General features: G+C 37.7%; 1 protein-coding gene across 3 annotated transcripts in view; it reads right to left on the reverse strand.

The window, feature by feature from the left end:
- Positions 1-23,967, reverse strand: part of LOC131762898 (platelet glycoprotein 4) — a 199,966-nt gene that overhangs the window by 110,848 nt on the left and 65,151 nt on the right. For all 3 annotated transcript variants that reach the window (XM_067042741.1, XM_067042729.1, XM_067042739.1), the window contains exon 2: positions 20,718-20,849. The gene's annotated coding sequence lies outside the window, so the exon portion shown is untranslated. The remainder of the gene's footprint in view (positions 1-20,717; positions 20,850-23,967) is intronic.

Consider the following 23,967-nt stretch of genomic DNA (forward strand, 5'->3'; position numbering starts at 1 on the left):
CTTCAATTTTCTCAACATTTAAATATTAACCTTATGGGATAATTCTATTAGGTAACATGTAAATATAAACATTATATTTTATAGGTATTATATTAAATGATACTTAACACATATAGAGATTACCATGTGGCCAGCATTATTCTAAGTGCTTTCATTTACCAGCTCTTCACAACAGCACAAAGAGGTAAACACCATTACTACCCAGTGTTATACGTGAGAAAATGCTAATAAATTAGAGATAACATGTGCAAATTTCTTGCCCCAATGTTTCATACACAAATGGAGCTCAATAAACAAAAATCATTGCTACTTAAAATATCACCAACGTATTTTATATTGTGGGGGGAAAAAAACAGTTTCTTAAGTGATGAAGTTTTGTAATTGCTGAAACTATCTAGAAAGAGAATGTAACCTGTAACAAAAATATTTGATAGAAAGGAAATATCTCAACAAATAATTAAGGAAAACTATAATGATATCTACCTGAGGAGTTAATGAATTAGGAGTTGATATAAATTTGTCAAGTCTTCTTTAAAAGAGAGAGAGAGAAAGAGAGACTCAGTTATTCAATAAAATAGTATAATCATTGTGCAAAGGTAAAACTTTAGATTTAGAATATTTTTCCCCTCTAAGGTTTAAGACTGAGAATTTTGTTTTTTAATTCTGAAGTCAATAAAATGTCAAATCATTAAGTGTGAACACTACAGGGAGTAAATATCTATCTAGGCAATTCCATTTCACATATGAGCAGGATGAAGCAGTTGATATTTAATGCTTTTTGGTTTTCCTTTTATAAAATCAAAAATGGGTGAAATTCTTAGATCTATGGATTTTCAAAAGCACTTGTTTTTTCTTTTCTTTTCCCATGAAGCAGGAGAAATAGCTCAGAAAAAGCAGTGGGTTTTTAATCATTCTCTCTATTTCCCTTCTAACTTTTACATCTTGATAATTGTTCACAAAATATTTTGCAAAACAAGGCCCAGTTTTTTTGACAGCTACATAGTGCTGCATCAATTCTAAGTTGTCTTCTCATAATTGTTTTGCCCTTCTCAGGTGAAATGTCAAATAGTTCTTTAACACAAGATATCTTGCTCCAAATTTGAGTTTAAGTCCTGTGAACAGTTTTGGATTACTATTTGGCCCTTTGGCTCCAATCTTAGAAAACAGTTGGCCTCCACCTGGTAAAAATACTTGCCAAACTGCTCTTTGGAGTCAACTGATTGAAAATTTGCATGTTAAGGCAGCCATCTGGAACTTGATTTTTAATTGGGGAAATGGAGGAGGATATCACTCCCATTGTACAATGGAGACAAAAAGTGTTTATTTCCTCTCATGCTGACTTAATTTTAAAGGGAAAGGTTAAAGTGGAGAATATGAAAAACAGAACTTTGTTCCCATATGTTCTGATTGCCTTCTCATGTATATTTGAAGGCACTGTGTGAACTGGCAGCTCCTAAGACTGCCAATAGCAGGAACTGAAACAATCTAAAATTATATGTTAATGGGGAAAGTCTCTGGGGATGTTCAAAAATGTTCTTTTGTTTGTTTTCTTTTGTCTCATTAAGTAAATGTTGTAAATCCTAGGCCAAAGTTTCTGGAATGCTTCCAAAAGCCAACTCCCTTTTACACTGAGCACAAATACCAAGAGAATTATAGAAAAATAATAGGAATTCACTATGAAAGAGAAAAACACTCATAGTATAACAGTAAACTAGTTAAACAAAAGACAAAACCACTAATTAAGATACTCAAACTATGATAAGGAGTAGATAGTAAAAAAACAACAGATGAGAAATTAATGAAAAAATACGACATGTGCCATTTTGAGGGAGAGCAAGAAAAAGAGCGAGAGCTAGAGAAAGAGAGAGACAGAGAGAACTAAGACCCCCAGTCAATCCTTGCCTATGGAGAAAATCCCTAGCCTTCAATCATAAATGCAACTATGACTTGCCATCAAATTGATGAAGCCATTCCAAAAACTACTCCCCAACCCCAGGAGAACTAATAAACCCACCCACAGCAGTCCTACTGCATGGCTGGTATAGTTGTGTTTCACATTTATGTCATTATGCCTTGTACTAGAGGAAAGTGTACACATGCCATTCAACTATGGATATCACACATATTCATTGATCACATTCTATTTACCAGAGAAATTTCCCAAGGTCTTGGTAAATGTTGGTGAATGGTCCTGCCACTGGGGATTTTACTGGCTACTGAGGGAGACAGACAATAAACAAACAGTTAAGTAAATCTGTGAAGAAATGGTCAGAAATGTATTAATTTGACAAACTAGTACAGCATTCTACATAGAGCAGATGGCAAAGACGTGTGACTGAGAGTGAAGAGGGTAGTACAGAGCTGGTGAAGAGTTGGTGATGGACACCCCACCAAAGCTATGACCTAATTCAGAGGGCCTTGAATGCCAGGCTGAGGAGTTTAGGCTTGATTTTCTAGTCCAGAATCTCAGTTGGTAGGGACTCAGAAATGTACATTTTAACAAGCTTCTAGGACGATTCTTGCTAAATCATCCAGCCTAATCAGATAAATAACCTTTCTGCCATTATCAGAGATCATTAACATACCTTATATATTATTTTTCCAACACTATATACAATTATTATTTTTTCTTAGTCTTAGAATGATACATAATTGAATTTATGTCAGTGATTTTTCAATTGAAACATGAAATTGCTATCTCTATAGGTGAAACATGTTCAAATATCAGTAGTTTCATATAATTCCACCTATTTACTAAAATTTCAAGAGTATTTAAGAAAATAATATCAAATATTTCAGGGCTTATATATCTTGGACCTTATTATTAACATAAAAGCTTTATCAGAAACCCTTCAAAAATTGTCTTAATGAATCAATGTATTCAGTACACATTCATGTATCCCACAAATACTAGTTAAGTGCCTAATATCGACAGGCATTGTTTTTGTTTGACTGTAGAGACACCACAGTGAAGCAGATAAAAATCTTTGTTCTCAAAGAGTTTATATTAATAACATGAATAACTTTTTTAATGGCTTCAAGCAGAAAAACCTGTATTCTAACTTTGTCTTGGCCCTGAACTGGCTGAATTACTTTGAGAAAAATATCCAGGGCTCTATTTCATGACATAAAAACTTTTTATTATATAACCTCTACATATCACCCACCATGAAATTACAAGTTTCTGTTTACACCCAGATTTCATAAACTCCCATACTTTTCTCAGATTTTTATGTCATAATTTATTAATATCCTACTTTACAATACTCTGTATTTGCATTTTGCTTACTCTCTTTGAGTTCCATTTTGTTTACTACTACCTTTTCACTTTCTTTTTTATTTTTTATACCTCTGACAGGTGTATTTTCACTCCTTTAATTTCTTCTTATTATCACAGTCATAGAACTGGTATGAGACAGCAGGCAAAATAAAGCATTTGCCCAATTGTCATTCAGGATAACAGGTTCTTGACGTTACCTTTTTGAAAGTCTTATAAGAAAAGATAAAGAGCCACAAGAAAGCAGACTATATTCCCTCTGAGGAATACCTCCTTGACCTGAACAAATTGTGCTTTCTTTGGGCTTAGTGTTTCCAAAATACAAAGAAAAGGAGAGAAAACAAGAAAAATAAATAAATATATTGGTTTCAAATATTTACAAAGACACACTAGTTTTACATGCTTTTTTGTTTTCATCTTAAATTTGAGGACTTTAAAATAACAAGTATAGCAGGCTATAAACCAAAACACTGTTAAGGATTATTTTTTAAAAGGCAAAATATAATGAAGAATAAGCTAATTACAATGACCGTCCTCTTAAAATAACTTGAAAGAATAGAGGAAGAGCAAGGAAGGGAGTAAAGTATCTGTATTAATAAAAATGATTATTCACTGCTTTTCTTTCATCACAGACATTTAGTCAGTACAGCAGTCAGAAAATCAATACATAAGTTTTAAAGGTCTTCTATGCCTCAGGGATTCTAAGGGAGACAAAAATAAAAGGATAAATAAAACATGTTCCCTGCTTAGAAAGATCTTCCAGGTAAGTTCCCGATTTCCATAGTTTGTCCTCCAGGAAACTGAGGAGGATGCAGTAAATTCTCGGGGTTTATGGGGAGACAGGAGGAGGTGGGGCAGGGGAGGTTCAAATAAGGATTAGAGAGCCTCAGGACAACATAATAAGTTTTCAAAAATTTTAAATCCCCCAATTTTCTACTCCATACATTTTTCTAGGTGGAACTTTAACGCGAATAACTGTGCATGGAAATGGTTTCTTCTGAGTGCAGAAAAGGCTGAATGAGCCGCTACATTCTGTGTGTGCCTTGAAATTCCTTTTGGCTCGTTGTCAAGATGAGTCAATAGGTAGAAAGCCTCAAAATCAGGCTCTAGGCAATTGCAGATGTAATCAAGGAAGTAAATTCTTTTAGAGATTCTTATCAATCCATTGATGCCCCATATCCTGCTCTGTACTTACACTGCTTCCAAGAGAGTAAACCTTTCTTAAGTAAGATTGTGGGAATAATTATAATGGAATTGGGTGGCTTCCACTACCACTTGCATTTCAACTTAATTAGAGAAAAAAAATCACTGGAAGATTTTGAAATAAGTGAATAAAATGAGGATTAAGAAATATATGCATCCTCTTTAACAGAAGAAAAGATGTATTCGTAAGTCACAGAAAGATAGTTTTCCTTGACCCTTCTGATGTTGCCTTGATTAATAATTCTGATGGAAGATGGTGGAGTAGGAGGACATGCACTCACTCCCTCTTGTGAGAGCAGCATAATCACAACAAACTCCTGAATAGTCATTGACAGGAAGACACTGGAACTCACCAAAAGAGATACCCCATATACAAAGACAAAGCAGAAGCCACAATGAGATGGTAGGAGGGGCACAATCACAATAAAATGAAATCCCATAACTGCTGGGTGGGTGACTCACAAACTGGAGGACACTTATACCACAGAAGTCCACAGGCTGGAGTGAATGTTCCGAGCACCACAGCAGGCTTCCCAACCCGGGAGTCTGGCAATGGGAGGAGGAATTCCCAGAGAATCAGATTTTGAAGCCTAGCAGAATTTGACTGCAGAACTTAGACAGGACTGGTGGAAGCAGAGACTCCACCCTTGGAGGGCACACACAAAGTAGTGTGCACATCTGGACCCAGGGGAAGAAGCAGTGACCGCATAGGAGACTGAACCAGACCTACATGCTAGTGTTGGAAGGTCTCCTGCAGAGACAGAGGGTGGCTGTTGGAAAAGGACACTGGCAGCAGAAGTTCTGAGAAATACTCCTTGGTGTGAGCCTTCCCAGAGTCCACCATTAGCCCCACCAAAGAACCTGTAGCTACCAGTGCTGGGTGACCTCAGGCCAGACAACAAACAGGGAGGGAACTCAGCCCCACTGATCAGCAGACAAGCAGATTAAAGTTTTACTGAGCTCTGTCCACCAGAGCAACAGCCAGCTCTACCCACCACCAGTCCCTCCCATAAGGAAACTTGCACAAGCCTCTTAGATAGCCTCATCCACCAGAGGGCAGACTGCAGAAGCAAGAACTACAATCCTGCAGCCTGTGGAATGAAAACCACATTTATAGAAAGATAGACAAAATGAAAAGGCAGAGGATTTTGTATCAGATGAAGTAAGAAGATAAAACTCCAGAAAAACAATGAAATGAAGTGGAGATAGGCAACCTTACAAAAAAGAATTCAGAATAATGATAGTGAAGATTATCCAGGACCTCAGAAAATGAAAGGAGGCAAAGATCGAGAAGATACAAGAAATGTTTAACAAAGAGCCAGAAGAATTAAAGAACAAACACCTAGAAGAATTAAAAAACAAACAAATAGATGAACAATACAATAAGTGAAACGAAAAATACACTAGAAAGAATCAATAGCAGAATAACTGAGGCAGAAGAATGGATAACTGACCTGGAAGACAGAATAATGGAATTCACTGCTGTGGAACAGAATAAAGAGAAAAGAATGACAAGAAATGAAGACAGCCTAAGAGACCTCTGGGACAACATTAAACACAACAACATTCGAATTATAAGGGTTCCAGAATGAGAAGAGATAGAGAAAGGACCCGAGAAAATATTTGAAGTGATAATAGTCAAAAATTTCCCTAACATGGGAAAGGAAATAGCCACCCAAGTCCAGGAAGCACACAGAGTCCCATACAGGATAAACCCAAGGAGAAACACGCCGAGACACATAGTACTCAAATTGGCAAATATTAAACACAAAGAAAAATTACCGTAAGCAGCAAGGGAGAAATGACAAATAACATACAAGGGAACTCCCATAAGGTTAACAGCTGATTTCTCAATAGAAACTCTACAAGCCAGAAGGGAGTGGCATGATATAGTTGAAGTGATGGAAGGGAAGAACTGAGCAAGGATCTCATTCAGATTTGACAGAGAAATCAAAAGCTTTACAGATAAGCAAAAGCTAAGAGAATTCAGCACCACCAAACCAGCTCTGCAACAAATGCTAAAGGAACTTCTCTAAGTGGGAAACACAAGAGAAGAACATGACCAACAAAAACAAACCCAGAACAAATAAGAAACTGGTAATAGGAACATACATATCGATAATTACCTTAAACATGAATGGATTAAATGCTCCAAACCAAAAGACACAGGCTTGATGAATGGTTACAAAAACAAGACCAGTACTTATTTTGTCTACAAGAGATCCACTTCAGACCTAGGGATACATACAGACTGAAAGTGAAGAGATGGAAAAAGATATTCCATGTAAATGGAAATCAAAAGAAAGCTGGAGTAACAATACTCATTTCAGATAAAACAGACTTTAAAATGAAGAATGTTACAAGGGACAAGCAAGGACACTACATAATGATCAAGGGATCAACCCAAGAAGAAGACATAACAATTATAAATATATATGCATCCAACATATAGAAGCATCTCAATACATAAGGCAACTGCTAACAGCTATAAAAGAGGAAATCAACAGTAACACAATAATAGTGGGGGACTTTAACACCTCAATTACACCAATGGACAGATCATCCAGACAGAAAATTAATAGGGAAACACAAGCTTTAAATGACACAATAGACCAGATAGATTTAATTGATATTTAGAGGACATTCCATCTGAAGCCAGCAGATTACACTTTCTTCTCAAGTGTACATGGAACATTGTCCAGGATAGAACACATCTTGGATCACAAATCAAGTTTCGGTGAATTTAAGAAAATTGAAATCATATCAAGCATCCTTTCTGACCACAACATTATGAGATTGAATATCAATTACAGGGGGAAAAACGTAAAAAACACAAACACATGGAGGCTAAACAATACATTACTAAATAACCAACAGACCACTGAAGAAGTCAAAGAGGAAATAAAAAAATACTAGAGACAAATGACAATGAAAACAAGACGATCCAAAACCTATGGGATGCAACAAAAGCCGTTCTAAGAGGGAAGTTTATAGCAAAACAATCCTACCCCAAGAAACAAGAAAAATCTAGAACAATCTCACCTTAAACCTAAAGGATCCAGAGAAAGATGAACAAGCAAAACCCAAAGTTAGTAGAAGGAAAGAAATCATAAAGATCAGAGCAGAAATAAATGATATAGATACAAAGAAAACAAAGCAAAGATCAATTAAACTAAAAGGTGGTTCTTTGAGAAGATAAACAAAATTGATAAACCATTAGCCAGACTCATCAAGAAAGAGGGAGAGGACTCAAATCAATAAAGTTAGAAATGAAAAAGGGTAAGTGACAACGGACACCACAGAAATACAAATCATCCTAAGAGACTACTACAAACAACTCTGCCAATAAAATGGACAACATGGAAGAAATGGACAAATCCTTTGAAAGATATAACCTTGTAAGACTAAACGAGGAGTAAATAGAAAATCTGAACAGACCAATCACAAGTAATGAAATTGAAACTGTGATTAAAAATCTTCCAACAAACAAAAGTCTGGACCTGATGGCTTCATGGGTGAATTCCATCAAACATTTAGAAAAGATCTAACACCCATCCTTCTGAGACTCTTCCCAAAAATTGCCGAGGAAAGAACACTCCCAAACTCATTCTATGAGGCCACCATCACCCTGATACCAAAACCACAAAAATATATTACAAAAAAGAAAATTACAGTCCAATATCACTGATGAATATAGATGCAAAAATCCTCAACAAAATACTAGCAAACAGAAGACAACAGCACATTAAAAGGATCATACACCAAGATCAAGTGGGATTCATACCAAGGATTCAAAGATTCTTTAATATGCACAAATCAAGCAATGTGATACATCATATTAACAAATTGAAGTATAAAAACCAGATGATCATCTCAATAGATGCAGAAAAAGCTTTTGACAAAATTCAACACCCATTTATGAAAAAACTCTCCAGAATGTGGATGTAGAGAGAACATACCTCAACATAATAAAGGCCATATATGACAAACCCACAGCAAACATTATTCTCAGTGGTGAAAAACTGAACGTATTTCCTCTAAGATCAGGGAAAAGACAGGGATGTCCACTCTCACCACTATTATTCAACAGTTTTGGAAGTCCTAGCCATGGCAGTCAGAGAGAAAAAAGAAATAAAAGGAATCCAAATTGGAAAAGGATAAGTAAAACTGTCACTGTTAGCAGATGATATGATACCATACGTAGATAATCCTAAAGATGCCACCAGAAAACTACTAGACCTAATCAATGAATTCAGTAAAGTTTCAGGATACAAAATTAATGCACAGAAATTTCTGGGCTTCCCTGGTGGCGCAGTGGTTGAGAGTCCGCCTGCTGATGCAGGGGACATGGGTTTGTGCCCCGGTCCAGGAAGATCCCACATGCCCATAGCGGCTGGGCCTGTGAGCCATGGCCACTGTGCCTGTGCTCCACAATGGGGAAGACCACAGCCGTGAGAGGCCCACGTACAACAAAAAAAAAAAAAAAAAAGAAAAAAAAAAAAGAAATCTCTGGCATTCCTATACACTATCAAGGAAAGATCAGAAAGAGAAATTAATGAAACATTCACCATTGCAACAAAAAGAATAAAATACCTAGGAATAAACCAATCTAAGGAGGTAAAAGACCTGTATTCAGAAAACTATAAGACACAGATGAAAGAAATCAAAGATGACACAAACAGATAGAGAGATATACTGTGTTCTCGGATTGGAAGAATCAATACTGTGGAAATGACTATACTACCCAAAGCAATCTACAGATTCAGTGCAATCCCTATCAAATTACCAATGGCATTTTTTATGGAACTAGAACAAAAAATCTTAAAATTTGTATGGAGACACCGAAGATTCAGAATAGCCAAAGCAATCTTGAGGGAAAAAAGTGGAGCTGGAGGAATCAGGCTCCCTGACTTCAGACTATACTACAAACTTACAGTAATCAAGACAATATTGTACTGGCACAAAAACAGAAATATAGATAAATGGAACAGGACAGAAAGCCCAGAGAGAAACCCACGCACCTATGGTCAACTAATCTATGACAAAGGAGGCAAGGTTATACAGTGGAGAAAGACAGTCTCTTCAATAAGCGTTGCTGGGAAAACTGGACAGCTACATGTAAAAGAATGAAGTTAGAACACTCCTTAACACCATACACAAAAATAAACTCAAAATGGATTAAAGACCTAAATGTAAGTCCAAACACTATAAAACCCTTAGAGGAAAACAAAGGAAGAACAAACTCTGACATAAATCACAGCAAGATCCTTTTTGACCCACCTCCTAGAGTAATAGAAATAAAATCAAAAATAAACAAATGGCACCTAATGAAACTTAAAAGCTTTTGCACAACAAAGGAAACTATAAGCAGAATGAAAAGACAACCCTCAGAATGGGAGAAAATATTTGCAAATGAATCAATGGACAAAGGATTAATCTCCAAAATACAGAAAGAGCTCATGCAGTTCAATATCAAAAAAAAAAAAAAAAAAAACCAACCCAATCCAAAAATGGACAGAAGACCTAATTCGACATTTCTCCAAAGAAATGTCAAGAGGCACATGAAAAGCTTCTCAACATCACTAATTATTAGAGAAATGCAAATCAAAACTACAATGAGGTATCACCTCACACCACTTAGAATGGGCATCATCAGAAAATCTACAAACAACAAATGCTGGAGAGGGTGTGGAGAAAACGGAAGCCTCTTGCACTGTTGGTGGGAATGTAAATTGATACAGCCACTATAGAGAACAGTATGGAAGTTCCTTTAAAAACTAAAAACAGAATTACCATGTGACCCAGCAGTACCACTACTGGGCATATAGCCAGAGAAAACCATAATTCCAAAGACACATGCACCCCAATGTTCATTGCAGCACCTTTTGCCTAGTCATGGAAGCAACCTAAATGCTCATCAACAGACGAATGGATAAAGAAGATGTGGTCCATATATACAATGGAATATTACTCAGCCATAAAAAGGAACAAAATTGGGTCATTTGTAGAGACATGGATAGATCTAGAGACTGTCATACAGAGTGAAGTAAGTCAGAAAGAGAAAAACAAATATTGTATATTAACCCACATATGTGGAATATAGAGAAATGGTACAGATGAAGCCTTTTGCAAGGCAGAAATAGAGACACAGATGTAGAGAACAATAATATGGACACCAAAGTGGAAAGGGGGGTGGGTGGTGGTGGTCGGATGAACTGGGAGGTTGGGATTGTCATATATGCACTAATATGTATAAAACAGATAACTAATAAGAACCTGCTGTATAAATAAAATAAAAATTTTAAAACATCAGTGGACTTTGAGTAAAGTGGATTATCCTCCATAATGTGGGTGGGCCTCACTCAATCAGTTGAAGCCCTTAATAGAACAAAGACTGACTCCTCCCAAATAAGCAGCAATTCTGACAGCAAACAGCCTTTCGAACTGAACTGCAGAATTGATTCTTCCTACACATCCACCCTGAAGATTTTGGATGTGTCTGCTCTATAATTGCATGAGCCAATTCCTTAAAATCAATTAATATCTCTTCTCTCTCTCTGTTCTGTTTCCCTGGGTAACCCTGACTAATACAGTTACTGTCAAGACAGTTAATCAGTGTAGATTGGGACCTCTAGCCATTTCACCTTAAAGGCAAAAGTTAACACCCAGGTGTGATTTTGAAAGTGCTGCACATAGAGAGGATCTCCTTCTTCACTGTCTTTCAGTGACATGCTGATGGGGCTGTGATGTTACAACTCTTCCCTTCCTGCTGGTGCCATACTAGACAGAACTATATTTGAGTAAGTTCTTTGTTAAATATGCTGCACATATTTTCTCCTTTTCATTCTCTTAGTGATATCTACAAATGAACAAAAATTCTTAAATTTAAAGTAGTCCAATTTATTATTTTTTCATTTATAATTAGTGCTTTTTTCTATTTAATAAATCTTTACCTATATTGGATTCATGACTATTTTTGTCTACATTTTATTAAAAATGTTTTGAAGTCCTGGTAATTGAAGTGTGGGAAAGTCAAGCAAATCCCTCAAAACAAGTATACAACTGAACAAAATTATTTTTAAAAATTTCACTGCACTAGAAATTTACCAAAGGGGACAATAAGTTGAGAAGTGCATTTACATGAAAACTGCTAGCAGAAAGTTTGTGGCTTTCTTGCCTGGATGCTGTCCTGTTTTGCTACTTCAATGCTCACTCTCAGCTTAGGCTACAGACACCTGCCCTCTTTCTGGCTGGACAGGATAGACTCACTTCAGTGTGGCTGATAGAGCATATAAAAGTCTATTTGGGGAGTGATAGGGCCACAGATAGATTGAGTTTATAAATCCTCTATGCATCCCTGCTGACTGCTAACCAGTGCATGTTGGAAGCCCCAGATAAACTTAGAGAAAATTTGAAGCCTGAAGAAATCTGTAAACTTGCTGAACCATTCAGTGTGACCCTCAACCTACAATCTACTCAGAAGGGAAGAGGTAGAAACCTCATTGGCATAAAATTTCTTAGCATAACGACTGCTCAAATCACTGCCTGCTAAATTGTGAACACACAGGCGAGGCAGCTAGGGGTGCTGGGCTTAAACAAAACAATATGAAACAGAGTAGAGATATCAGGGGTTGTATATTGTGGGGTAAGATATTTCACATTTGAAATTCAGACAAGGTTATTGCTTACTAAAACCAACAGCATTTAGAAGAGCAAAACAAATTTAGAGATGTTACAGAACAAAGTTATATATGTGGACCATTTCGATTCAATGATTTACTAAAAATCTTAGGTAATGCAATAAGGCAAAAAGGGAAAAGGACTTGATTTTAGCAAGGTAGTATATTTTTAAAAGATACAATGTGATATACAAAGAGTCAATTGTATTTCTATTATATACTAAAATTCCCAAATGAATATTTTAATTGTTCATTTAGAATAGTGTATAAATATTTAGAAATAAATCTGACAAAAAAAATTCTTATGGGACAAGAAAGGAAATAATTGATTTGAGCTGTGCTAATCGCATCTGGCCTGTGGATGAAGCCTCTCTCTCTTCCTTTCCTTTTTATTTACATTTCTAAAATAGCTCACCAATTTAAGATTGCTCTTTAAAACTCTAAGAAATAGAAATGTGAAAACAAGGAATGACATAGAGAAAAGAGTTAACATTTGAGTTAGTTTGAGTTAACATTATTAATGTGCCAGAATAGCGACTCTTAAGAAGGCTGGCCAACGTGGGAATGTGAGACACTGGAACTCATTGGTGGGAGAATTTGAAACCACTAAAATTATATCATACATTTATCAATCTACCTATTCCATGCATGGGCAAAGTTGGCCCTTTCTTGAAAATATTGCCTATAGAAGGAAGCAATAAGCTAGAAGAAGCTGGGCAATAGTAGGAGATGATATATATTAACATCTAACAAAGTGTCATAATCTGTACTCTCAGTAGTAAAAGACATAAAATATAAAATTCTTAAAGTCAGACATTCTCTCCACTTGTGGGAAATAAGCTAGAGAATGCCAGCACATCAACTGGAAAACAATTTCCCAAAGAACTAGAATCACTGTTAATAATAATCAAATACTTCAAAAAAGTCATAAAAATAATAAGGTTTTGGAATTTGATTCGAACTAATCTAAGTCATAAAACCTAAAAAAATATAGTAACATGCCAACAATTCACAAATTGTCATTAAAGTCTTCTGTGAGAAAGTTTTTCATTCTTGCTAATTCATGTATCTAAAAAGGAAATGTCCTTTCATGTGTGTTTATTCTGAAATATTATTGGAAAATTTTTAAGAAATTAATAATTACTCTTTTAGAGAAAAATAGTCATATAATTCAAAATACAAATACCTCACTTATATAAGAAAATGTAATGAATAGGCTAGGTTGGATATTTAACTATTCTTAAAGACACAACTATAAACTTTATTTTTGCTCACATAGGTACACAAAAATGCATTTCCGTGCAGTAGAAACTGATAGAAGTAATTATCTCCATGTAATTATACTTAAATACAGAAAAATTTCCTCTTTATTTTACTTGTTAAATATTCCCGAGTACTCTGTCCTTAGAATTCTGGTCTCTCCATTCCATGAATACCATCTCCATGCAATTTTATCCACATGTAGTATAAACACTATATGAAATCATTGTTGTTTCAAGTCCCTGAGATGTAGGCATTGTCTGTTCATGCAATATGTCTTGTTCCATTTTGATTGATGCAGATCCCTAAAATTATATCCATACTTTAAGAGAAAAAAATTTCCCCCAAAATGTCCACAGCTTAGAACTATGCCTAACCACATTCAAAACAACAGTTTGATTCTATCAAGTAAGCGAAAAGAATACTCATTCTACACAGAAATCACTCATTCTATCAACAAATTTTGAGTACCTACCATACGTCAGGCACTATGTCAAGATCTAAGACTACAACAGTAAATAATACTTAGCATCTTTCCTAGTTATTTTGGAACCAAATTTGATGAATCAAAAATGAAAAGATTCTGTTTCATGTATTGGTGAATACTATTAGCTAGATAAGCCAAGAGTGGTAAGAAGAATACCCGGCCTCATGCAGGGTAATAGAAAATGTTTGGTTTTGTTTTCAATTTTAAGAAGATAAGACATTAAATTCGATACTTGAAAGATTAGAGGAGCTATCCAAATTGGAGGAGTTTAAAGTAGTTAGGAAATTCAAGACAGAGGAAGCAATTTGTGCATAATCTTTGGAGTCCAGAGAAAGAATGTCATGTCTGTGGAGGCTAAGATGCTTATTATGACTAGGATCGCCGTGTGGTGTGGTGACAAGAGAAGTGCCTGTGGAGCTAAGGAAAAGCTGCCTCATGAAGAGCCCTGTACACTGTAGAAGACCGACTGCTTCTTGTTGAACTGAGTAGGCAAGGCAAGCAAGCTCTCTATCCAGCAGCCTGAGCGAGTGAGTATGAGTATGTGTGTGTGCATGTGTGTGTGTTCTTCTTCCCTATAGTAATATATGATGGACATGTTATAGTTAATTTATTTCCCACCTATAATTTTCTTGGAATATTTGTTACCCTAGGCAAAACCATGTATTTATTGTCCTCAAAGAATGGTCACAGTGTTACAGGTGAAGGAAGGTGATGAGAAGAGTGTTGCTATTAATAAAGTCAGTTATGTTCAGGAATAGATAAACTACAGACAGTCCACTCCTCAGTCAACTGGAAATTTACTGTTGTCATTTGAGCCTCCAGTTTATTTATTCTGTTCAATTTGTTCTATTTGCTGTCATCCTTTCCACACCCTTCCCACACTTCTAAGTCCTCATGACCTTAGCCTAATTCCTAGCAAGATCTGATTTAAAGAACAATCTTCAGCTCATTCACTGCAAAGCAGAAAGAATAATAACAACTTAAATAACTTTGGTTTATGGTAATACAATCTTCCTTCAAAAAAAATCTATCTAAACTTATTTAAAAGTTTTGTATTTCTGGATAACTTTATTTTTTGTGGAGGAAGGAGTGATCATTTGAACAAACAATCTAAGAATCTTCTGTCTTCAAAATTATTATAAATCACAAGTGTGTCCTTGGGGGACCTAGGGAAATCACTGAATATTAAAACTCTGTACATGAATCTATACTAATACATTTTAAATGTATTGAAGAGGCACCATGAGAAAAACATGGCACCAATTAGTGTGCTATTGCAATAAATCAGAGAAGAAATAAGTGAACAAAAGCAGTGGAAATATGAATGAAAATGAGTCATAAATTTGAGAGATTTCAGAGTTAAAAACACAGACTAAACTTCAAATTTCTGGTTCGAATGTAAGGAGCTTGGAAGTCACCACTGTATCCAAACAAGTAAAATTGCTGAACGAACTGTAAAATCAACAACTGTCTTTAGATCCCTAAGAGAAGTGAGGTCACAGGGAAAATTGCTACCTCACCCCCAAATTGTAGAGATATAAAGGCAAATACAACTTACCAGAATCACAACTTACCAAAACAGAAACCTCTTGGAAACCAGTGTCAGGGTAGGAAAACCTGAACTGTAATTGACAAATTGCCAGAGGCTCAGTGTGGACAAGTCTGAGAGCTTAAAATTCCAAGGGGACTCAGTCAGAGGAGATCTCCCATACTTTGAGAAGTTTTACCTCCTGGAGCTTGACCAGGTTGTCACAGTGAAGATCAGTAAAAAAAATCCCCTCATGCTTCCAGCAGAGGGAGGGGAAAAGGAATCACTTTGAAACATGCCAGAGCACTCTATTCTTAACAAGGTCTGTCCTCAGCAGAAACCATTTAACCAGTGCCTAACCTGCTGGGAATACAGTAAGTCCCCTACATACAAACAAGGTCCGTTCTGACAGCACGTTTCTAAGTCCAATTTTTTCCTAAATCTAACAAATTTAGCCTGGGTACCCAACTAACACAATCAGCTATATACTACTGTATTGTGATAGATTTATAATACGTTTAACACAAATACATAAAAATCAAACAAAAAAATAAAGAAAACATTTTTAATCTTACAGTACAGTACCTTGAAAATTACAGTAGTACAGCACATCTGGCATCCAGGGGCTGGCATCGAGTGAACAGGCAAGAAGAGTTAGTGACTGAAGGAGGGAGGGGAAGTGGGAGATGGTAGAGCTGAAGGATCGTCAGCTATAGGAGATGGAGGGCAAGCTGCAGTTTCACTCAGGCCTGACATTGATGGAACGCAAGTTCACATCTTCAAAAGTTCACAACTTGAAGGTTCGTATGTAGGGGACTTACTATATATCAGAGCCTAACTGAACTGGGGGAAGGGAAGTACCCAACTTCAGCCCACCCTAGACATCCTGTTCCCTCCTGGTTGGGGAGGGAGGACTGAGAAGCCCTTGTGAATTTCACAGTCCAGAGGCACAGACTCACTAAATTGGGACTAACTTCAGGACTATAGAACGCTTCTCTTCCCCCACCACATTTTACCATCACATTACTAAAAGCCCACTGCAGCAGTACCTTTTACCTAGTACTATGACAAGGTATACTAAGAGGCAAAAAACACAGTTTGAAGAGTTTGAGCAAGCATCAGAAACCAGACTCAAATATAGCACTGATGTTAGAATTATCACACTGGGAAGTGAAAACAACTATGAGTAAGATGCTAAGGGATCTAGTGAATAAAGTAGAAAGCATGCAAGAACATATGGGCAACCTAAGCAGAGATATATAAATTCTAAAAAAGAACCAAAAAGAAGTGCCAGAGAACAAAAACACTGTAACAGAAATGATGAGTGTCTTTGAGGACTTAGTAGACTAGACACAGCTGAGGAAAAAATTTCTGAGCTTGAGGATATCTAAACAGAAATCTTCAAAAACTGAAAAGAGAGAAAAAACAATGAATAAAAGCAGAACAGAACAGTCAAGAACTGTGGGACAAGTACAAAAGGCATAACATATGTGTAATGTGAATACCAGAAGGAGAAGAAAGGAACAGAAGAAATATTTGAAACAATAATGACTAAGAATTTCCCCCAAATTCATGTCTGACACCAAATCACAGATCCAGAAACCTCAGAGAATAGCAGGCAGGATACATGCAAACAAAACAAAAAAACCCAAAATGACACCTGAGCATATTATATTCAAACTACAGAAAATCACAGGTAAAGGACAGATCCTGAAAAAACCAGAGGACAAAAAATCACTTTACCTCTTGAGAGAAATCTCCCACCAACCTAGAATTCTGTACTCTGAGAAATTATCCTTTACAATTGAAAGAGAAATAATAATAAGGAGGGACATTAAATGATGATAAAGGAGTCAATTCTCCCAGAAGACATAACAATCCTTAAGGTGTTTTTACCTAGCAACAAAATGAGGAAAAAATTGTTAAAACTGTAAAAACAAATAGATGAAGCCACTATCACAGCTGGATACTCCAACATCCCTCTATCAGAAATAAACAGATCCAGCAGGCAGGACATCAGTAAGGACATAGTTGAACCAACAATACCACCAATCAACTGGCTATAATAAACCTCTATAGGCTACTTCACCTGACAACAGCAGAATACACAATCTTCTCATGTTTGCATGGAACATTCACCAAGATAGACCAGATTCTGTGCCATAAAATATACCTTAACAAATATAAAAGAGTAGAAATTACACAATGTCTTCTCTCAGACCACAGTGGAATTAAACTAGAAATCAATAACAAAATGATATGCAAAATGATAGCTGGAAATTCTCCCAAATACTTGGAGATTAAACAGCATACTTTTAAATAATATGTGGGTCAAAGAAGAAATCTCAAGAGAAATTTTAAAATATTTGAACTAAATGAAAATAAAAACACAGCTTATCAAAATGTGTGGAATGCAGTGAAAGTAGTGCTCAGAGGCTAGTTTGTAGCAGTGAATGCATATATAACAAATGTTCCACTCTGGTGGGGCATGTTGATAATGGGGGACTCTATGCATGTGTGGGGACCACTGTGTAGGGACAATCTCTGTAACTTCTGCTCAATTTTGCTGTAAACCTAAAACTGCTCTAAAAAATAAAGTACATTATTTTTAAAAAATGAATAGTCTGTGTTTCCTCGGTTGTGGGAATAGATTGAGATTGAGTGACAAGAACGTCTTCCTTGATCGGATTGAAATTATGTTGTTCGGCACGCAAAATGCAGGGTGAAGTACAGACCTGCTGGAAGGTGTGATAGTCTGTTTTGGCTTGAGGAATGTTACTTGGTGTGTTTCCCTGAGAAGCTAACTCTGCAACAGACTGTTGAACGGGGAAGGCCCTTTGGATTTGTGCTGGTTTGAGGTGCCAGTCACTGGATGCAGACTAGCCCCCTTGGAGGCATGTGACCTTAGGAGAAGTAGATATTTTCAGTGGAGGGAAGTTTCTGGAGAGAACTGACAGCTCTCAGCTATCAGAAAGCAACATTCTAGCAAGTAGGGGAGTCAGTCCTGAAGGAGAGTGCAGATGGATAGCACAGCATCCACACAGGAATATCTATGGACAATCCTAGTAATCATGACCATTAGGCTACCCACAGGATAAAGAATTGTGCTGGAGATATAATCATTACTGGTTACCTAGGTGAATGTTATCAGAACACCTCTTTTTGACACAGGACAAGAATATAATTTTTTAAAAACAGTCATATGCAGACACTGTTCTAATATTCTCTCATGTGTTGTTAGTTCATTCACTTGTGACAATAGATTTTAATGTCTTCACTTTTAGATAAGAAGATTTAAGCTCACTGAGTTGCTTGACTTTCTGTTTCCCTACACTGCTTACTAAGACAGCTTTAACTACTTGATCTTTGGAGGGTAGAATAGGCCTGAATTATGACATTCTGTTTAGTGGGTGGCTCTGAAGGAAATGTGACATTTGGAAAATGGGAAGTCTTGGGAGGCCTCTGAGCTTTTAAGGAAGAATATACCAAAAGGCAGAAGAGATAACTCTCAGAGGGGAGGTAGGATGGTGCAAATAATATTTCATTTACTTCAAACTAGGGAAATTCTCTTTAAAAGGACTGGCCTCAGGTCAAATAAAACTGTCAATGATTATTCAGTTATGTCAGCTGCCCATCTAGGCAAACACTATGGTAAGTAATAAAGCCTCTTCTATACTCTGTCAATGGTCCATTCCTGCCCTTAATGAGAAATTTTTGGGTTTGCAGTATTTTTAAAGCTAGGAAAGAGGAAGGACAACCTGATTCTCCCTTATTTTGCATGTGACCCAAGTTATTTGAGTCAACACCTAACAATATAAATCCAATACCCTGACTGCTAGATCTAAACTTACCTAAAAGACATTTTCTAATTTACATAGAACATATTTTCAATTTTAAAATGAGTGCAACCCTGATATCCTGGACATGTATGGGATTCATGATAACATTTCACATAGAAATAACTTCAGCGCACAGAGAGATAAAGCAAAGACTTTGTTGTGAGGAACGTTGAAAAGTCCTGGGGGACTTTACCTAGAACAACAATGAACTTATGGCAATGTGGTGAGTTATGAGACTAAATTGGTTCATTGGATCCATATAGCAGAAAGATGAGAATGTCAAGCCCCCCAGATCAGTGGAGATTTTCAAACTTGGGTTAGGAGAATATATTTAGCCATGTTGTGGAAACTGAATGGGAGGGGTAAGAGCGGCAGGCTAGGAAACCTATTACCAAGGTCTAAGTAAGATTTCTTCATGGTCTGAACTCAGGGAAGGAGAAGTGTACGTTCAAAAACCTCACAAAGGGGAAACCTTCAAGATGGCAGAGGAGTAAGACGTAGAGATCACCTTACTCCCCACAAATACATCTACATGTGGAACAACTCCTACAGAATACCTACTGAATGCTGGCAGAAAACCTCAGACTTACCCAAAGGCAAGAAACTCCCCTATGTACCAGGGTAGGGCAAAAGAAAAAAGAAAAAATAGAGACAAAAGAATAGGGTTGGGACCTGTATCGCTGGGAGGGAGCTGTGAAGGAGGAATAGTTTCCCCACACTAGGAAGCCTCTTCACTGACGGAGATGAGGGGTAGTGCGGGTGAAGCTTCGGAGCCACGGAGGAGAGTGCAGCAACAAGGGTGCAAAGGGCGAAGCAGAGAGATTCCCACACAGAGGATCGGTGCTGACCAGTGCTCACCAGCCCAAGAGGCTTGTCTGCTTACACACCGGGGTGGGCGGGGGCTGGGAGCTGAGGCTCAGGCTTCAGAGGTCAGACCCCAGGGAGAGGACTGGGGTTGGCTGCGTGAACACAGCCTGAAGAGGGCTAGTGTGCCACAGCTAGCTGGGAGGGAGTCTGGGAAAGAGTCTGAAACTGCCTAAGAGACAAGAGACCATTGTTTTGGGGTGTGCGAGGAGAGGGGATTCAGAATACCAGCTAAATGAGTGCCAGAGATGTGCACGAGCCATGGCTATCCACGTAGACACCAGAGACAGGCATGAAATGCTAAGGCTGCTGCTGCAACCACCAAAAAGCCTGTGTGCAAGCACAGGTCACTATCCACACCTCCCCTCCCCTCCCAGGAGCCTGTGCAGCCTGCCAGTGCCAGGGTCCCGTGATCCTCAGGCAGTTGCAACATCACGCTGGCCTCTACCACCAGAGACTATCCCCCCATTCTGTACCCTGTCCTCCCCCACCCCAGCCTGAGTGAGCCAGAGCCCCCAAAACAGCTGCTCCTTTAACCCCATCCTGTCTGTGCGGGAACAGACGCCCTAAGGCAACTTACAGGCAGAGGCGGGGCCAAATCCAACGCTGAACCTTCAGAGCTGTGCGAACAAAGAAGAGAAAGGGAAATCTCTCCCAGCAACTTGAGGAGCAGCAGATTCAAACTCCACAGTCAACTTGATGTACCCTGCATCTGTGGAATACAAGAATAGACAACAAATCATCCCAAAATTGAGGCGGTAGACTTTTGGAGCAATGGTAGAATTGAGGTTTCCTTTATGCATCTAATTTGTTTCTGTTTTTTTTGTTTTGTTTTGTTTTGTTTTTTGCGGTATGCGGGTCTCTCACTGCCGTGACCTCTTCCGTTGCGGAGCACAGGCTCTGGACGCGCAAGCTCAGTGGCCATGGCTCACAGGCCCAGCCGCTCTGTGGCACGTGGGATCCTCCCAGACCGGGGCATGAACCCACGTCTCCTGCATCGGCAGGCGGACTCGCAACCACTGTGCCACCAGGGAAGCCCTTGTTTCTGGTTTTATGTTTATCTTAGTTTAGTATTTAGAGTTTATTATTATTCATAGATTTTTTATTGATTTGGTTGCTCTCTTGCTTTTTTGCTTTTTTGTTTTATTTTTTTATATACAGATATAAATTACTTTCCTTTCTCGCTTTTTGTGAATGTGTAAGTATATGGTACTTTGTGTGATTTTGTCTGTAGAGCTTTGCTTTTACCATTTGTCCTACAGTTCTGTCTGTGAGGTTTTTTTAAATTACTTTCAAATTTTAATCATTTTTTAAATTTTAATAACTTTATTTTATTATTTTTTCTTTCTTTCTTTTTTTCCTCCCTTTTCTCCTGGGCTGTGTGGCTGAGAGGGTCTTAGTGCTCAGGCCAGGTGTCAGGCCTGTGCCTCTGAAAGGGGAGAGCTGAGATCAGGACATTGGTACACCAGAGACTGCCCGGCTCCACATAATATCAAACAATGAAAGCTCTCATAGACATCTCCATCTCAACGCTAAGGCCCGGTTCCACTCAATGACCAGCAAGCTACAGTGCTGTACACCCTAAGCCAAACAACTAGCAAGAAAGGAACACAACCCCACCCATTAGCAGAGTGGCTGCCTAAAATTATAATGTCACAGACACCTCAAAACACACAACCACACGTGGTCCTGACCACCAGAAAGACAAGATCCAACCTCATCTACCAAAACACATGCACCAGTCCCCTCTACCAGGAAGCCTACACAACCCACTGAACCAACTTCACCCACTGGGGGCAGACACCAAAAACAATGGGAACTACGATCCTGTAGACTGCAAAAAAGAGACCCCAAACACAATAAGTTAAGCAAAATGAGAAGACAGAGAAACACATAGCAGATGAAGGAGCAAGGTAAAAATCCACCAGACCAAACAAATGGAAAGGAAGTAAGCAGTCTACCTGAAAAAGAATTCAGAGAAATGATAGGAAAGATGATCCAAAATCTTGGAAATAGAATAGAGAAAATACAAGAAATGTTTAACAAGGACATAGAACAACTAGAGAGTGAACAAACAATGAAATTAAAAATTGTCTAGAAGGAGTCAATAGCAGAATAATTGAGGCAGAAGAACGGTAAGTCAACTGGAAAATAAAATAGTGGAAATAACTATCACAGAGCAGAATAAAGAAAAAAGAATTAAACGAATTTAGGTCAGTCTCAAAGACCTCTGAGACAACATTAAATGCACCAATATTCAAATTATAGGTGTCCCAGAAGAAGAAGAGGAGAAAAAAAGGACTGAGAAAATATTTGAAGAGATTATAGTTGAAAACTTCCCTAATATGGGAAAGGAAATAGTCAATCAACTCCAAGAAAGACAAAGAGGCCCATACAGGATAAATACAAGGAGAAACATGCCAAGACACATATTAGCCAAACTATCAAAAATTAAATACAAAGAAAAAATATTAAAAGCAGTAGGGGAAAAACAACAAATAACATACAAGAGAATCCCCATAAGGTTAACATCTGATCTTTCAGCAGAAATTCTGCAAACCAGAAGGGAGTGGCAGGACATATTTAAAGTGATGAAAAGGAAAAACCTACAACCAAGATTACTCTACCCAGCAAGATTCTTATTCAGATTCAATGGAGAAATTAAAACCTTTACAGACAAGCAAAAGCAAAGAGAAATCAGCACCACCAAACCAGCTTTACAACAAATGTTAAAGGAACTTCTCTAGGCAGGACACACAAGAGAAGGAAAAGACCTACAATAACAAACCCAAAACAATTAAGTAAATGGTAATAGGAACATACAAATTGATAACTACCTTAAATGTAAATGGATTAAATGCTCCAACCAAAGGACACAGACTGGCTGAATGGATACAAAAACAAGACCCATATATATGCTGTCAGCAAGAGACCCACTTTAGACCTATGGACACATACAGAGTGAAAGTGAGGGGATGGAAAAAGATATTCCATGCAAATGGAAATCAAAAGAAATCTGGAGTAGCAATTCTCATATCAGACAAAATAGACTTTAAAATAAAGACTATTGCAAGAGACAAAGGACACTACAAAATGATCAAGGGGTCAATCCAAGAAGATATAACAATTGTAAATATTTATGCACCAAACATAGGAGCACCTGAATACATAAGGCAAATGTTAACAGCCATAAAAGAGGAAATCGACAGTAACGCAATCATAGTAGCGGACTTTAACAGCCCACTTTCACCAACGGACAGATCACCCAAAATGAAAATGAATAAGGAAACAAAGCTTTAAATGATATATTAAACAAGATGAATTTAATTGATATTTATAGGACATTCCATCCAGAAACAACAGAATACACTTTCTTCTCAAATGCTCATGGAACATTCTCGAGGATAGATCACATCTTGGATCACTGTGGCGAGCATTGCTCTCTGAGGAATGTGCCATTAAGACCCTCATAAGCCTCAGGGCCCAATTGTACTCTCCTTGGTATGCATCCTGGACTTTATGGTATGAACGTAAAAAAGGATATGGCCTTTGGCCAGATCGCTCCAGAGACCTGCTCAATTACTGGGAGTCCCTGGTTGTTCCCTAAAGCTAGGAAAAGCAACGCTGGAGGGGAAGTTGGTGCCTTTGTGGAACAAGCAATAAACCCGCTGATGCAGATATGATGGCGACTAGCCCAGATGAAAGCCCAGTTCTATAGAAAAATGTCTACGCAAAGTCCCTGCTTTACAATGTCTATGCAAAGTCCCTGCTTTACAATGTCTATGCAAAGTCCCTGCTTTACAATGACTATGCAAAGTTCCTGCTTTAGG

Source organism: Kogia breviceps, chromosome 9 (genome assembly GCF_026419965.1).
Source record: "Kogia breviceps isolate mKogBre1 chromosome 9, mKogBre1 haplotype 1, whole genome shotgun sequence".
In the NCBI taxonomy this organism is placed as follows: Eukaryota; Metazoa; Chordata; class Mammalia; order Artiodactyla; family Physeteridae; genus Kogia; species Kogia breviceps.